Raw genomic sequence first — 18,271 nt, 5'->3', positions numbered from 1 at the left:
GGGATCCAACCAAACAGCAGCTAACCCAGGGAACTTCCCTCCTCACTTTCCCCAGGAGGGCAGAAATTCCCCACATCCTGGACAGAACTTCTTCTCCAGGTACCCGCAAAACTTTCATCCACAAAATCATCCATCCTTCTTTCCCCAATATTCTGAGCCCAGACAACCCAATCTGGGAGAGGGGAGGCCAAGGGTGGACGGGTACCTACATTTTCCCAACCCATGGTATTTTCATAGATGGGATAGCTATCCTTCCCGGGATCATCCCATGGGAGACAACAGAACCCTGTATCAGCCTGAGCGGGTGTCACAACTAGAGCGCCAGGTCCAAAACATGGCACAGGATCTGGGCCGCATGCTGAGGGCTCAACAGAACCCTCAGATGAACATGCCAGCACAGAATGCCTCAAACTCCGGGCCTGGTGCTCCAGAGCAATGACAGGGGAAGAACCCTGACAACCCAGCGGTTCCCAGGGAGGAGGCACAAGGAGAAGGGGGGTAGAAAGCCTTGGAGGAAGCTTCCTTCCCCACTTGTAAACAGTGCCTGGACACCCAGGAACCGGAACCGAAATCTCCTGCCCCTGAAAGTCTGCCACCCAAGGAGCAGAGGGGGTAGGAGAAACAAAGAACCCAAACAGATCCATTTTGAGGAGGAGGTACAAATTTTCCAATTTGAAGGAGAGGGATCATCAGAGGATTCTGGGAAAAGGATCTTCTCCTTCAGAGATGGGGGAACTCCTCCCAAAGAAAAGAAAAATGGGTCCCAAAGGATCCAAATCCAGACTTGGTAGGTGTGGGGACTGAACTAGTGCCGCCCATCATCCAACCCCAGAACCAACAACATGAAAATCCCCTGGTTCAAACCCATTCTGGTGACTGCCTCCAAAAAGGGGGGGGGGACAGCCCAGAACCGGAACTAGGGGAACCCAAAACTTCTCCCATATCTAGTTGTCACCTTTTCTTTGCAGATTCATAAGACTCTAAACAGAGTGCTGCCCAAATCTCTTCTCTCTCAGTGTCCAAAACTAGAAAACTAACCCACCAGTTGTCCAAAAATGTACATTATCTGTACCCCCTTCAGGAGAAGGAGGGAAGATTCTATGCCCTGGTCCAAATACAGGGGCAGTGTACAATTTCGGCACTGGTGGACACTGGATCCCAAGCTACCCTTCTGTCAAACAGGGCCTTTGACGAACTGAATTCGGGAAGGGGGAGAATTACCAAATTCCTTGCACCCTTCTTCCTGGACAACTTCAGAACTTTGACGGGAAGGAAATTCCTGTCGAGTGGACAGCGGATTTGGACATTAAAATTGGGCGACACAAGGTGAAGCACTCAGTCATAGTTGTAACTCCAGAGGGCATCCCTTGTTTACTAGGGAATGACCTCCTACGAAGGTTGTCACCCCTAATAGATTGTGTAAACAAGGTCCTCTGGACCAGACTAACCGACCAATAAAATTAAAACAGAGTGTCAACCATGTTAGTTTAAACGGCACCTGCCACATGGTTGAACAAAAATCTGACCAAGTAGAATTTCACTTCCAGAATAACCAAATCACAGCCGTGACAGTAATAGCAGTAGGACAACAAAATGGTGATGGGGGGACCTCTCTGTTTCTGAAAATCAACCTTCCTTTCAGTCTATGGTGGCATTCCACACTGGAAGGAAACACTCTGAAATTCTTTACCAATTCACAATCAGACATTCCCTCTCCTCTAGTCCAGAAAGATGAGAAATCAGCTCAGAGCCTGGCTGGTATTCAGGAAACTGGAGAGCAGTTGTTCGTCCCAATTCAGTTAAATGAAGAGAAGGACTCTGTTGTTGCCTGAGTGTGTGTGAACAACGGTAAGAGCTTCATCAGCGAGGCCATGTTCCGCAAACTCCCAAAAGATCCAGCCATTCCCACATTTAAACTGATAGACAAATGGGAAATGGATTTGCAAACAACCAATTCCAAACATCTCCTGCCTAGCAGGTGTATGCTCAAAATCTTCATAGGCAACAAGAGCATAGTCCATAATTATTGGGTTGTGCGAGACGTCACTGCCACTTTTTACTTAGGTAGTGACATTCTCAATCGCTTTGCCATTAGTTTGGACCTAATAAACTTCAAAGCTTGGTCCCGATTAGCGGATAATCAAATGGGCTTTGATGACCCAGAGAAACCATTTAGGTCAGCTCAACTGCTGCCTTATGCCGTTGAAATTCAGATTGAAGATGAAGTCACCATCCCAGAAAGGACCCAACAATTCTCCCTGGAAGTGAAAGTTAAAAGAGGACAGAAATTGAAAAACCCTGATGCCTATATTCATCTAAATGCTTACTTCCAACAGCAAGGGCTGAGGGTAAACCCAACACCACTAGTCAATATAGAACATGACACCATTCCAATAGAGATGGATAACAGCGACTTAAAGAGTATCACTCTAGCCACAGGCACCATTATTGGAATGGCGGTTGATGACCGACATTTTTCCATAGATTTAGGCAATGAACTGTTCGGACCAATCCCCAAGGACTGTTTTGACAGTAATAGTGATGACAGCACAACACCAGACAGGATCTTTACCCGGCATGGGGGGAACTTCCTGGTGTACACTTCCTGCCCTTATGGTAAGGAAGATGTGACCTGTGACTTCAGGAGGGATGAGGTGATTTTCCAAGTCCGTGAGGACTGCCTTCCCCTCCTGAAGCCACCGGTCCAAATCAGTACTCTGACCAGGGACTTCTCCACCCAGCTGGAGGAGGGCACTGAGATAGCAAAACCAGAAGTCTTTCCAGGCGTCATGCAGATGGTTCAAGAGAGAGTCAACCTAGCTGATGCCGGTGAGTCTCTGGAGCAGAAGCAAAAGTTGAAACAAGTTTTCTTGGACTTTCAAGATCTCTTTGCAGTGGACTCATATGAATGTGGTCGCACCGAAATCCACACAACCACAATTCCCACAGACCCTGGCATGACTCCAGCGTTTGTGAAACAATATCACTTGCCTCTCGCATCAATGGAGTCCCTCACGGAAATAATTAAGAACCTTGAGTACCGTGGGATAATCCATCCAGTCCACAGCATCTTCAATAATCCGGTGCTGGGGATTTTGAAGCCAAACGGCCAGTGGAGACTCTGTGCCAACCTTAGGGAGCTCAACAAACGGGTCCATACTTCCCGATGGCCTCTTCCCTACATTGACCAAGGGCTGGCCCAGATCCAGGGGTCACAGGTATTCACTGCAATAGACTGACCAATGGATACTGGACTGTACCTGTCAGTAGGGAGGACCAATAGAAGCTGGCCTTCACCTTTGGGGGGCAGCAGTACACATGTACCCGGAATCCCTTCAGATACATCAACTCCGGCAATGAATTCAACATATTTCTACATAAGGCCAGGCCTTACCTGGGTGAAAGGGGTAACCTGGCCTATGTAGATGATGTTCTCATCAAAAGCTAGACTGTGGAGGAACACATAGCGGAGATCTGTTATGTTCTGACACAGTTGAGGGCTGCTGGAGCAAAACTTTCCTTTCAAAAGGCACATTGGTGTAGAACATGTGTCAATATCTTGGGGCATGCAATTACTCCTCAGGGTCGCTGTCCCCAAGAAAAGAAAGTGGAAGCACTCCAGAAATTAAAAGACCCGACAACTCTGCGGGAACTAAATAGCCTCCTTGGACTGACTAATTACAGTAGAACGTTCACTGAGAACTACTCAGAGATCACATGACCCCTGGTCCACCTTTTGAAGGGGGGGTCAAGTGGGAATGTGGTCCAGAACAAGCCAAGGCAATAAGACAACTCAAAAGAAGCCTCTCACAAGCGCCTTGCCTAGCTTACCCTGTCAAAAACAAGGAGTTCTTCTTGGAGACAGGGTTATCAAATACATGCTTGACTGCAGTATTATATCAAAAGCACAACAAGGTCAATAAAGTAATCTCCTATGCGAGTAAAACTTTATCCTCTGTGGAGGAAAAATTCAACGACTGTGAGAAGGCACTCCTGGCAACGGTGTGGGCATTGAAGAATCACCGCCCGTTTATCCAGGGGGAACACATCATAGTGGAGACTTCACACCAGCCTCTGCAATATCTCCAAAGTGACAGAATCCGGGCCGGAAATGTGAGTAATTCCCGAATTACTTCCTGCATTCTGTCAATGCAAGGCTTTCCTATGGAGGTCAGATATGGCCAAAACAAGAAGAGTCCCCTCGCGCAAGGTCTGGCTGACTTGCATGATTGTGCCAGAGAAAACTGTCTCGAGGACGAAAGTCTTAAAATCAAGGACAACATGGAGGCATACCTCAATTCCCCACACAGAGTCTTTGAAGAAGACAAGTGTGAGGGAATGCCCACTGTCTATGAGGATGGATGCTCCTACCATGTTGACAACAATGGGGAAAAAGAACTTGTGGCCGGTGTAGGGAATGCATGGGTGAATGAGACCCCAGAACCCTCTGCTGGGTACAAGATTGGTCCTTGAAGTAGTCAAGTTGCAGAGTTGATGGCTGTGCATCAAGCCATCATCACTGCTGTCCAACACCAACTCCAAGAACTGGTCATAATCACTGATTCGGATTATGTACGGAACGGGTTCGTGGAGCACCTCGTTAACTGGAAAACCAGAGGCATGTTAGGTGCTAATAATAAACCCATGAAACATGGAAAATGAATTCAAAACATTGATGATCTGGTCACCTCGAATGGGATGACCATCTACTGGAAAAAGATCAAGGGTCATTCTAAAGTTGAGGGACAAGACAAAACTGGAAATGACTTAGCTAATAAGCTAGCCAAAACGCAGCCATCCAAGGGGATCTACATGAGATCGAGTCCCTGTTGGGGGAAATCCAGGTCACTGCTATCACTAGGCCCCAGACAAATGCTCACAATGAACTCTCAACTGCACAATGGAGTATGGAGACCCCAGATGCTGATTTGATTACTGCTCAAAAAGGGGATCCGATAATTGGTAAGTTTTATCAACACACTTAGGACCCTGAGAAATTTCCCCTGACAGATACCGATTACATAGGGAAAGAGGACCTCAGAGAGTTGATGAAATGTCAAAAAATGTTCTGAATCCAAGACAGTTTGTTGGTAAGGAGATCCCTAGCTGGCCATGATCAGTGGGTGGTCCCTACCTCATTCTGAAGCCTGATGTTAAGTCACGCCCATAATGCGGCCACAGCCAGTCATAGGGGGTTTCACACAACACTTGAAATCTTAAGAGAGGTTGCATACTGGCCACACATGGGGCAGGACCATGACCAATACTTGAAGGGGTGTCTTGTGTGTGCACAATTTCAGCCAACATCCCTCACACACCATGTGCCTCTCCAAAATAGGGGGATGACACTGCCTTGGTCAGATTTACAAGTCGATTATATCGGGTCCTTGATTCGCTCTTCTAGGGGAAATAAGTACATGTTGACCGTGACATGCTTGTTTACTAAGTGGGTGGAATGTCTCCCGGCCCCAACCTGCAAGGTAGAAACAGCAGCTGCCCTGATGATCAACCACATCTTCTCGCGTTTTGGACTACCCCAAAGGATCGAGTCAGACCGAGGTAGCCACTTCACTAGCGAAGTAATGACAAAGATGTGGGAGATACTTCGGGTCAAAGCGAAATTACACATTGCCTACCGGAAAGCCTTTAGTGGTGTAGTAGAGAGATACAACAACACCATTGTGAGCATATTAAAAAAGTTTGTGTCAGATTCTGGGCCAAGTTGGGATATTCGATTACCTCTTGTCCTAATGGCCATCAGATCTACCCCTTCATCGGCAACTAAAATGTCACCGTTTGAGCTGATGACTGGACGCAGGATGGTGTTTCCCCAGCATCTGCTCTACAGAACCCTGGAGCAGACATTGATCAATGCTTCCACAACTCATGAGTATGTTGAAAATCTAAGAAAACACCTTCAACATGCTTTTGTCTATGCTCAGCGAAATCTAGAAAGATCTGCCTACAGCATGAATACCCACTATGACTTAAAGACTACTAGAAAAGAATACCATGTAGGAGACCGGGTCTGCTTATACAATTCCCAAAGGAACCAGGCCAAACAGCGCAAATTTTTGCCTAGCTGGAGGCATCCTTTTGAAATTGTAGACAAAATCTCACCAGTCGCCTACAAAATCTGCATCCCCAAAGGCAGTTTGGCAGAGGGGGAAGATAAGTGGGTCCATATTAACCAACTAAAGTGTTGCCATCCTAGGTACACTCTCCAGCAACTGGAGGGGTCTTCTGGAACCCCAGAGGGGGTCACTCCAGCTCCCTAGAATTCCCACTATAAAATATTCCAGCTATATAGTCAATAAATTGCCAATAGAAAAATGTTTTCCGAGATGTCAAATGTACGTGTCCGCCCCACTACATCAATAGTGCTGGGGAAATGTCTACAAATATGTTTTTGCTTTGTCATCCTAGAGTTGGAAACCATGGAGACTAAAACCAAGGAGGACCACCCAGGGACCGGAAGCAAAGATCCAGGGGGCCCAGGGTATCACTCAATACTCACATCAGGACTGGGCGAAGAGAACTGATCGATCCATCACTGATGGGAGAAGCTGATGAATCTTGCCATTGGAACTAAAAGAAAAGATGATGCAATTTTGCCATTTGAACCAAAAGAAAAGAGACTGATCATCCCAGTCTTGCGACTTCCCATTGATGGACTATTAATGCCAAATCGTGAGGGGGGCTTGTGGGATGTTTGGACCCACTAGGCTCTGCCTTGCAACATCACTGTGTGCTGCTTTCATCAGAAACAACAGAATGGCCGCCAATAAGCTCCATGCACTAAAAATCTCTGAAAAGTGCACAGGGAAACCTGAAAAATAGGCCGCCAATCCATTTTGCCTGTGTCAGTGGCAAAACAGGAGACCACACTGCCAAAACCTGTCATTGGGCTGCCCACAGAGTGAAATGGAACTAACTGAAAAGGCAGTGCTACATTTCCAGGAAAACCCAGAAGTGCTTTAAAATCCGTTTTCCTTGGCTGTTGAAATTGCAAAATAATGGTTTCCCAAACATCAGAAAGATCCAACATCCTTGTTGGGTGTTCACCATCACCTTATCTAAGGAATCCCCATAAGCACAATGTCAGGAGAAGTACATTTCATCACAAGAATATCCACATTCAAAAAGGTGTTTGCCTGGGAAAATCATTTACTTATACTGGCAGTTTAAAACATGTGTCTTAAAATCAAATTGTGGAAAAGAAGAGACTTGCCATCAAAAGCAATATAGGTTGTTATTATTCAGTTTCTATGTTTTAAAAAGACTGGAATTAATAGATATGTGTGTATATTTGTTGAAAATGTAAAGTTTATTTAGAAAAGACAATTTTAAACAAAGTGTTTTAAGGGGAGCTGATGCCGGCCACAGGACTTCAAAAGCACACTCCACAGTTTTCCCCAAACAAAGGTGCCTTCCCTTTTGCTCTCTGCCCAATAACTCTCAGTTAGATGCTAATGAAAGGAGGGGGTGATTTTGTTCTGCTTCTCTGAGGAGAGACAATAGGCTTCCTGGACTGAAAGGGAATGCAAATTCAGGTGTCAACAGAAACAACTGCCAGCAGGAAGAGAGCTCTGGGCTGCTCATGGCCCAGAAAACCATGGGGGCGGGACCAGACAGATATGTGTATCTTAAATCACAAGGAAATTTCTTTTTGAAAAGGACTCATAGAGAACTGTGCAAAATTTGTAAAACTCTGTAAATTAGAGGTTGTGGACATAAGCATTCTGCTCACAGTTTGAAACTACTGAAATGTTGATGTTGTAGCAATTGTGATAATGCTAGAAATATGAAACTTCACAGGATTATGCCCAGCTATCATGCGCATATATGTAGAAACATGTGGACAGATCTGACACTGGGTACCCTACCAAAAGCACAGAAAACTGCCAAATTTGAACGAAGCTCTCACTGAGCTGGGACTCAGACGGATATGTGCTATACGAAATCTGTGATGTAAATATGTATTGTTAGCAAGTTGGTTTTATTGTAAATATGATTTATGTGATAAATAGATTTACTGTACAGAAACAAATGGGGGGGTACTCCCTGGATTGTAAAATGCTGCATCATCATAAAACCATGTGTTCCTTCTCAAATCAGGAGAAAGGACAGACCCTAACTAATAGGATTCCTAGAGGGTGTGCTTAGTATAATTTAGCCTACCCACCCCTTATGGAAATACATAAATAGGGATGGTTTAGGACCTAGAGAGACACACAGATTCATCCATCAACTGATTACAGGCAAAGCGCTCTGCAGGAGAAACCCATATCCAAGACTCCAGAACTTTGAAAGCAGAGAGGCCCAAACTCCAAAGCCGAACCCTTCTCAGCTTGGTCTTTAAAATCTTGAAACCTGATTTTACCCCCAGACTTCCAAGGGGAACAACACCAAATAGAACAGCCGGGCTGTGCTGTTTCTGCTTCTTGCCAAGAACTCTTGCTAGAACCCAGAGATCCAAACCAGTAGAGCAGAGCTGTAACCTGATAGCTGCAACCTAGAACCAATCCGTCAGATCCAGTCCAGAGGCCATGCAGTGTCCCGAGTGCCGTGCTGAGGCAGAACCGAGCGCCTGAATCCTGTCCAGTGGGCTAGCAGAATTCCAGTGCAAAACCTTTGACCAGATCTTTGACGGGCCTATTCCAAACCATAGTTGTGAATATCTAGCATATCATTGTCCTTAGCCAATCTATCTTTAAGTAATCTTATCCAACCCTTCTTTCATATCCAGAACTGCATTGTAGAACCTCTTGTTTTTCCTGAATCTTTCCCTCATCCTTATAGTCCTTTGATAATTGTAATGATAATATCATCTTTGCGCTAATATAGTTGCTGAAGAAAGTGTCTCGGCGGGCAAAAGTCAGAACTGAGGCACCGTTGATCTGGTGAATCCGACCTCAGAAAACCATGGGGGCGGGACCAGACAGATATGTGTATCTTAAATCACAAGGAAATTTCTTTTTGAAAAGGACTCATAGAGAACTGTGCAAAATTTGTAAAACTCTGTAAATTAGAGGTTGTGGACCTCTAATTCAGTTTTCAATCTTCTAGTTATTCAATCCTCATTGCTATTGTTTACCTGAAACTATACACAGCGGCTCCCACTCGTTTTGAATACAATTAAGTGAATTATATCCATTTTCAGTGTTTTTCCCATTCATTCCAAGTCACATTCAAAAGCATTTGACCTGTTTTGAAATCATTCCTGTTTCTCTCTGCTTGCTGGGGGGGAATTGGGATTGAAACTGCATTTGTTGAGTGTTTATTCCTGAAACCTATGTTCTCCCTTCCATCTCTTTATTGTGCATATTGGGGGAATTGGGTAGTGTGCAGGGGGAAAAGGTGATATTGCATTTGATTGAACCCATACTAAGTATTATTCTATGCTGCATTATTTCTTAACCATACTCCTGATTAAAGAGATTGCTGATTGTTGTAACATCACCCCAATGGTGATCATTGTATAAATATTAATAGTGTGATATATATATTGTTCAAATTCATAAAATAAATCCTTTTAACTTTCCAAAACAGACTGCTTCCTGGTTCAGTGAGACCGGGGGGATTCAAAGAGAGGGGCGTGATATTAGGGTACATCATTCAGAAATAAAAGAACTTATAGACACAAATATATAATTAAGGGTTTCAACTGTGCATCACACCCTAGGCATTGACTTAGGTGGAGTTTCGGGTTGAAATCACTTACATGTAGCTCTAACTACGGTTGGCCTGGGTCTACTCTTGCGGCAGGATATCCCTTCTTTTGTCTGTAGTCTGACATGTAAGGAAACCATGTGGGTCTGTGAATTTGGGTCCCGCACTGTTAGGGGTGCCCTCACTCTTCCTTTCTGTTGAAGCAGAAGATTCAGGTGATTGGAATTTCACCTCAGGTGTTTGGGGCCCATTCTTAGCAGGAGGTTGTGAAACATTATCCTTACCATCCTTAAATTTACTTTCCTCAATCGCCTTGTAATACATTCTGTATGCACTGACCACTGCCTTTTTCTGGATGTGAGTACCCACAAACCTGTTGGTTGTCTTTGTCTTATACTCTTGTCCACTAAATGCATGTGTAACTCCATCTCACATTGATTAAGGAAACTCTTAAATGCAATCAAATTAAACATGCCCTCAAATGTCCCAACTTTTTTATCTTTGACCAAACCTCTCTGAAAATTCAGAGTCTGATTTGTAAATACTTCAAAGATTTGAGTCTCTTTTTTGTTAGCTCCATTAAGCACGTGAGGTGTTGTTCTGGAGTTTCTGAGAACTTTCTGGCGATAGCCGCCTTCATTTTGAAATAAATAGGGCTCTCTTCAGTCTGGAATAGAATTTTTGCTGTAATTACATGATCATTACACACACTATTCACATTTCAAAGACATATATAGAAATCCAATATTAAACTTTTGAATAAATGGCTTGCAGTATTCCCTGCACAATACCTACTTTAATTCTGGGCCTGTCTTTAACATGTTGCATAGTTAATCAGTGGAACACTTTAAACCTCACCATTGTCTCTGCTCATAGCTGCAGCCCAAATGAATAACATCCTGTGCTTGATAAATTGGACTAAGGAGTTCACACATGGCAGAGAAATGCTTTGCCAAGGTCGCCTCTGTACTGCACAACGCATATTCAAGATGGTATTCTTTTGTGAGTTGCACAATGGCTGAAAGAGAATATGTCCCTATATATTGGTTCTATGGAGTCTGCCTTTGAAGTGAATTACTTCCACAATACTTTTTCGGATATTTTGGTGTGCACCGCAATCCGGCGGTTGTCCCTTTTTAACGTGACAGCAACCAAAATGCGGAAAACCCTAAGAAGCACCAAAGTTGACACATCTTTTTTCTCTTGTCATGAAGGACTTTCTTATTTTATTCATTTTAGACATCATCTTTATTATCTATAAAATATGCTACAATAGTCCCCATCATCAAACTTCAACCGGCTGAAGGCCTGTATCACATTGATCCAGTCCAGGATGTCCAGTACTTAAGCTCAAACCCTCCTCTATTAGATTTCGACTTCTGACCAACAATACAAAACACCCTGAAATCCAGACCTGTTTCTCTGCTATGAACCTTGAGAGCATCAAACCCAGCTTTGGTTTGACATTGATACCTTCCGTGATACATCACGTCTCAAGGAATACACAAACAGCTTGATACCAATTTCCTCGCCTGTGGAATATCATACCATTCATCCCAGAAAATAAATTCAGACCTTTTCTCCAAGCCTTGCTACTCTATCAAAAAGATGGTTACAGTGCACTTTTGGAAGGCCTTCTGGAGACTAACCTGGCACCCTTCAAATGTGCCCTGCATGCAGCAGCATGACTCATGAAAGGTCTTTGCAAATTTGATCACATCACACCGACTTTCATCAAACTGCTCTGGCTCCTGCTAAAATCCAATATCTTCAAATACTGCTCTACCATCTACATGTCTGTCACCCTGAATTCCACAAGCTTCTTCATGAGAAATGTGCATCTCCAGAAGCCTTTGATACACCAGTAGTAAGGACATGTGCAGACCTGTACCTCAACGTGAGAAGGTTTAGGAAGCAACGAATCAGAAGACAGGCCTTCTCTGTTTACGTCTCCAGAGTCTGGAATCTCCTGCTCACCAACAACAGGCTGGTCCCCTTTCTCCTTCAACATTTCAGGAAGGAGATCAAAACCTTTTTCTTCAAGGAATGGCTCCTCCCCAACACCTAGGCCAACACAAGCTCCACTCCGCACTCCAACTGAGACTGGGTGTCCCCCCTGCCCCTCCCAGTTTCCTTTCCTCCTGTGATTTTTATAGTGCACAGTTATACATTCCCTAATAATAATACATATAATTAAATGAATGCAGTGGAGTGGAAGGACGTGATGATGTAAGTTGCTGTTGTTCATTAGTTAAAGGAATACAACTCAAGCTGTGCAGAAAAATTAACACATTTGAAGGATTTGAATGCAATGGAGGGAACAACCCCCAATGTCTCTATTTAAAGTTCTTTCCTCCATTACATAAAATACAATTATCTAAATCTGAACATCCCATGGATGGAGTGTTTGCACATGAATGAATATAGGGGGCTCACTGGGATACTCAACAGAAAGATCCTGCAGCTAAATATAAAAAAGGCCAGTAACAACTGTGAACATTCGCAGCACAGACCCAAGCAGGACTCTGAAAGTGGGCACCCATTGAAAGGGAACGCAGCCACCCTGTCATTTGTATAGATGTCACGCACATTGTGCATAGTGTCAAGATAATTGCATGTGTCACACAATTATTACAAGAAGGTAATAGGCACATTTGGTTTGGCCATACATCTGAAATGATTACAACCAATAGTAGTTTGCAGAGATTGAATGGTTTTAGGGTTACTTCGTATTGCAGTCTTGTACCTGCACCCCTTAATTTCTGTTTACAGTAATACAAAATGTAATGCACTGCTCAACCAGAATTCCCGAACATGATTTGAAAGTTCTATTTATTTTTAAGAAACACGAGTGGTCATGAAATTGCAAGGTACGAGAGAAAAGTGGATAGTGTTGTTTGCACACCATTCGCTTTAGGAGGATGTACATTTTATTCACCAGGTACTTTGCATGTATTTTACTGCTGGGTGGCAGAAAGGGAAGTCTCTTTATTTCATTGTTAGATAGTTGATTAAATGAATACATCAGTTGGGTATCATCACCGTGCATTATTTAAAATGTTACTGGTACTGGCTGTGATGCAGAGAAGTAAGTTTTCCCAGAAAGTGAGAAGGTTTGAGGGGTTCGCACTGCAGTAGGCCCTTCTTGACCCAGAGCCTGCACATGCCCAGTTGTTGATTTCACTTTGCGGACAAACAACGGAATCACTAAGTAATGCCCCTATGTTTGTAAACTGTTAACATTACTTCCATATTGGCTGCCAGTTAGACATGTAAACACATTGCTGTCTCTTGTACAGAATAATAAACTGCATAGTATGTTTTGAATGAAATTCGTTTTTTTTTGGGATGAGCCACTTTGAAAAGAATAATTAAAATAGCAGAGAAAGTAGCACGGAAATTGATGTGTTTAGTGGTAACGGTTCTCTTTTGCTTTACTTATGGCTCATGTAGAAGTACTCACAAAGGGTGTAAACAAGGGTTGCAAAGTCAGGTAAATTACACTGACTGTTTAGACACCTTCGTCACACAATCGCCAATGGTGCTTGGGTACAAGGCAAGTGTGGTTGTAGCTGAATTCTGATGTAACTCTTCGTTACAAGTATAAAAAATACGGGTTTTGATGCTTTGTACCGGGTGAAATGAAAGTGTGATTCTGATACGGTAAAATGCTACAATGCATTGCAAAAACTGCAAAACTGTACGCAATTGGATGGGCGTGGATGCCAGAAAGATGCCCTTTTTGTTTTGGGTGAACTAATGACATTTTAAATGTCCATGAATATTTTTAGACTTGTGACTTTAAATCTTACCTTTCAAGTTTGCTCTCTGTTACAGTACCTTCACTTTTTTCTTTATTTTTCAAGTGAAAGAAATGTTCAGCATGATTGTATTAACACATTACACTCTATTACTAACATCTCATATTGAGGATGATAGGAGTTCAGTTTCAAGGTTAATATACCCTACCTTCAAGGCATATTACTTTGATTTAGTCCAATAAAAGGTGTCAAGACGTTTGTGTGATTTTTCAATCGATCGTGTTCAGGAGTAAATATACACCCCTTCAGTCGAGGGATCTCCTGCACAACGCCCATATGGATACAATGCATGCCCACATGACGAGCTACACCACTGGTGCAGTCACGTACCACTACCCTTCCCATCGCCCCCCCCCCACTGCTAGAGATTTCCTGATAAGTGCCCATGAACCAGAGGTGCCTGTGAGGGAGCTCTGCTTGCCAGAGCCAAGCGCTTTGTTCTACATAATTGAAAACATCTTTCCATTAGCCCCATACCGGAGTCATTGTTTTTACCCAACACCCTTGCCCCAAGCACACAGCTTTTTTACTGCACAACCATCAAGGAGAAATACTGCCACTATAGTGATAGTAGTTCCCTATTGCTAGCACATCCCCACTCAAAACCCCACACTCTACTCGGCACAGCAGAAACCGGCTATGGTGCCCCACTGAATATCTGGGCATCATCGGATGTGCCTTTACATTCTTTGATGATTACATTTTGTCATGGCTGCTTACCGTTAATTTTGTAAACTTAAGAATAATGTGAAAATGCATTTGTTATTGTTACACGCACATGTTATTTGTGTTAATTTGTATGTGTTGTCCTATTTTCCTTTAATCACTTCTAGTGTTTATAATACGTTTGATGTGGGTCTTGACTCTCAGTAGCAGAGTTTATTTTAACAAGACTTTTGGGTCCGCTTAAATTGCTATGGTTTCTTAGACGCTAGCGCACATTAGTTTTGCTCCGAATTGCACGGATATAAGTTTCGAAACTTTGATTTTTGGAGCCATTAGTAGCTCTTCTTCAAATGAACTGAATATTAATCTACCTGCTAATGAATAGAACCTTGCATTTCACTAGCTGCTATTCAGGGAATTGGTCACAAACAGAGAGTAAGAAGGACGGTCTGAACATTCAAATCTACAAAGGCCAGGCTGCTGAAGGCCAGAAGGTTTCAATAATTGCCACTTAAAATCTTGAAGGACTTTTGTATAAAAGAGGTTAGTACAAAAAGTCCTCCTATTGGAAACACAACGATGTGCAAAAATGCTGATTAATTATCTCCCTTTTTGCAAGTCTGTTCGAAAAGTGTATTAAAAAAGCACGCAATGAATGTCAAGTTTAAGTAGAGCTTGAATTGCTTTGGCTGTGGGTAATACAGGTAACTATATGTTTTTCTAAACAACACTATTTTTATTTTCTAACTGGAGAAGTGTTTGTGGTCCTGCTTCCAAATGTGTTGTGGGGGTCCAATGAATCTCGGTAATTAATCCTTCCTTTTATTTTGAACTAACAAAAAGTACCCATTCTCCAAATGGGTTCAGTGGACAGACATGACAACACACTCATCAATAGTTGAAAATCAATGATCCTGTAGGTCGCTGTTCCGATTCGCTTATTGCTTGATGTGCTTTTCACTTGAAGTAAACTGCACTGAGGATGGGCGTGTGTGGCTGGCTAACATACCCGAGGAGCAGACATTGGACATTGCTGCTGCATCCTGGGACCTACTGTGCTCCCTCGCCACCTATTGCCTCACACAAGCGTGGTGCAGTTTGTTGCAGTGTAAATGTCCCAGAAACAGTGCATTCTGGGGTTGAGAACCGGTTCTTCTATGACCATATTGATGTTTCGCCGATTTCAGGCAACCGTCTAATGTGTGAAGGTGCTAAAATCCGGAGAAAGAGGTGGGGTGTCCACATGTTATGTAGCTAGTAATGTCTAGAGGGTCCTAATAGGTAACTATGCACAATTTGGGCCAGATTGGTGAAACGGTGTGGAATTGTATAAGTAACAAAGTTTCGCCAAGCCACAAACACACAAACAAATTTCGAGTTTCCATGGAATCCGGGAAAAAGGATTGGGTGTCCACAATTCATGTATCCAGTAATGCTCAGGGGTTCCTATCAGGTACCTATGCAAGATGTATTGCAGATTGGTGAAACAGTGTGGACTTGTATAAGGAACAACGCTTCCCCATACCACAAACAAACCCACAAATGTGCACTTTTATAAATATAGATTATGTTATACAGTCAGACATAACCACAACTAAAAGGAACAGAGGTAGGGAGAAACTGTGGCACTGCAGAGCCATCTGTGCAGCAAACCAGCAATCCCAGTACTCTATGCGACCTGAACAATGACAGTTCTATCACCTGCAGCTAAAGTGCAGAGGGGTCCACCCATTTATCCTGTAACACAGTTACCATGTACAACATGAACTGCAGCAGCATTTTTACATTTGTTAGGACCACAAAGCAGGCCCCATTTCAATCCGGCACTTCAGACACTTATGTCAGCTCTAACAATAACTAGGACATTGGTTGTAGTTTGAGTGTGCCATAATTTCAAAACCAGCTGAACATAAGAACCAATGAAGGAGAAAGCAGGAGGGTAAAACGGGGCACTGGGAACAAAAAGGTGTTGTTTTTTCAGTTGAGATCAAGGGAGGAGAAGGAGGACCAAAAAACTATGTGTAGGAAGGACGGTGTAGTTGGGAGTGGAGAAGGATTGCTGAAGGGGTGTGCAATGTGACATATTGGTTGGTGAGAGAATATTATACTTGATTGTGAGTGTGCGTGCAAGGAGTGTGCATTAGGCTAGTAGAGGGAGAATAGGGGGTGTATGAGAGTGACTGGGATGGTGAGTGAGAGACTGAAAGGAGGGTGACAGGGGAGAAGGTGTGTGATTAGTGTAGCTTAGAGCAGTACAGCAGTGGGTGAGAGTAGAAAAGAGGAGAGCTGAGAGTAGTAGTGAGGAGAGGGGAGAATATTAGTGTGAAGGGGAGAAGAGTAGTGGAGACTGGAGGAGAGTAGATGGAGGAAAGAACATCTTAGGGACAGAGCAGAAAAGTGAAATAGGAGAGGCAAAGGAGAGGGGGGGAAGAGAAGGAAGGAGAGTAGAAATACATTAGAGGAAGAATAGAACATCAGGTCAATGAGTACCAGAGCTTGCCAGAAAAGCACAAAGTGAGACCTGAATGTTTGCAAGGTCCCTCTTCTTAAACGTATTGTATTGTGGGGCCTAGATTTGAATTCCCTTAGATTGTTCCAGAGCGAGAAAGAGAGAAACAGTCTTTGGCCTTAGGTTATCATGACCAGCCAGTCAGTGGTAAGATATTACAGGTTACCACTCTCAAGCAAGGCATATATTAGTTTTCAAAAACTGATTAGCAGAGTTTGCACATATGTCTGCAATTGGAAATAACTATTTCCAGGACCTGTAGGTGAGCCAGGAAATGCACAGGTGAGTGGGCAGGGGGGTCACCTTGTGCCAATCCATTGGTGATTCAGCCTGTGGCACTGCCTCCAAGGATAGGATGAAGGCTAGGCTGACGTGCATGAATCGCTGGTGGCTACTTGCAGATTCTGGTTGTGTGCCCAGCCTCCGGATTGTCCTGGTCTCTCTGACAGCTGATGCTACATAATGCAATTATAATCATAGAGGGAAGGCAGCTCTGGAGGTTTGATATTGCAGTAGATCTGTAGATGTACAGACTGATGGAACTTTCAATCACTACTTTGTTCAAACATATAGTTAGCTTTGTGAATTCATTATGAAAGAGGAACAAAAGTAAGAAACTAAGCTGAGTGAATAGTATAGCAGGCAGATAATTAGGCAGACTACTTGGAATATTGGCAAAAAATAAGCTGGCCAATCCTGCTGCAGTCTCTACCTCTCCTGTCCCCTAACAGGCCCTCTGCACAGCCCTGGCTTCTCATTTCATCTCTAAAACCCAGGACATACTGTCCACCATCTCTTCCTCTCTTCCTCTGCTCCTTCCTTTACTCTCTCCACTACCTCTGGCCCCCTTCAGCCACCCCTCATCCCTCTTCCTCTCTCTTTCCTCTGTTCTCCCCTAGCACATTTTCTAGACAATTCCGATCTATGAAAGACTTGCCGCAACAGGTTCTTTCCTGTTCTTCCAAAACCATCAAGGACCGCATTGACACCCTCTCTCCTGCCATTGCTGACTTCTGGAACCACTCCTCCACCACTGGAGCCTTCCATTCCCCCTTGAAGCACCCTCTTGTGAACCCTCTTCTCAAGAAATCCTCAGCCGACCCCTCCTGCCCGGCTAACTATCGCCTGATCTTCATCACTCCTTTCATGGGCATCTCCCAGCTTAATCTTCACACTGAATCTGTTGGTTGTCTCCATGAGCATCAGTCTGGATTCAGAGCAGCCAAAGCACAAAGCTGATCTCCTGAACATCCGTGAAGACCTGCTCTCTAACCTTGACTCTAATCTCCTCTCTGTCCTCCTCTTACTTGATCTCTCTTCTACCTTTGACACTGTCAACCACGCCATCCTGTTCAATTGTCTCTGTGATAACCTGGGTATCACTGATCAGGCACTGGCCTGGCTGACCTCTTTCCTTTCTGATCAACCCTCTCAGGTCCAACTTGGGTCCTTCCTTTCCTCTAACTCATTCTCTACCTGTGGTGTTCCCCAGGGGCCTAACCTCTCTCCCTGGCTGTTTAACCAATACCTGGTGCCTCTCGGCCACTGCATTGCTGCTCTCTGCTCCAACTTTCAGTGCTATGCGGATTACACATTTGGCCAA

At 43.8% G+C, this 18,271-nt stretch overlaps 1 protein-coding gene across 1 annotated transcript in view; it reads right to left on the bottom strand.

Annotated features, from left to right (window-relative positions):
- MALRD1 (MAM and LDL receptor class A domain containing 1) overlaps positions 1-18,271 on the bottom strand; it is a 3,359,462-nt gene that overhangs the window by 1,558,603 nt on the left and 1,782,588 nt on the right. The window lies entirely within an intron of this gene.

This window comes from Ambystoma mexicanum, chromosome 2q (assembly GCF_040938575.1).
Source record: "Ambystoma mexicanum isolate Mex_15411 chromosome 2q, UKY_AmexF1_1, whole genome shotgun sequence".
Lineage (NCBI taxonomy): Eukaryota > Metazoa > Chordata > Amphibia > Caudata > Ambystomatidae > Ambystoma > Ambystoma mexicanum.
The sequence above is the reverse complement of the archived record's forward strand: the minus strand, read 5'-3'. Positions and strand labels throughout refer to the sequence as shown.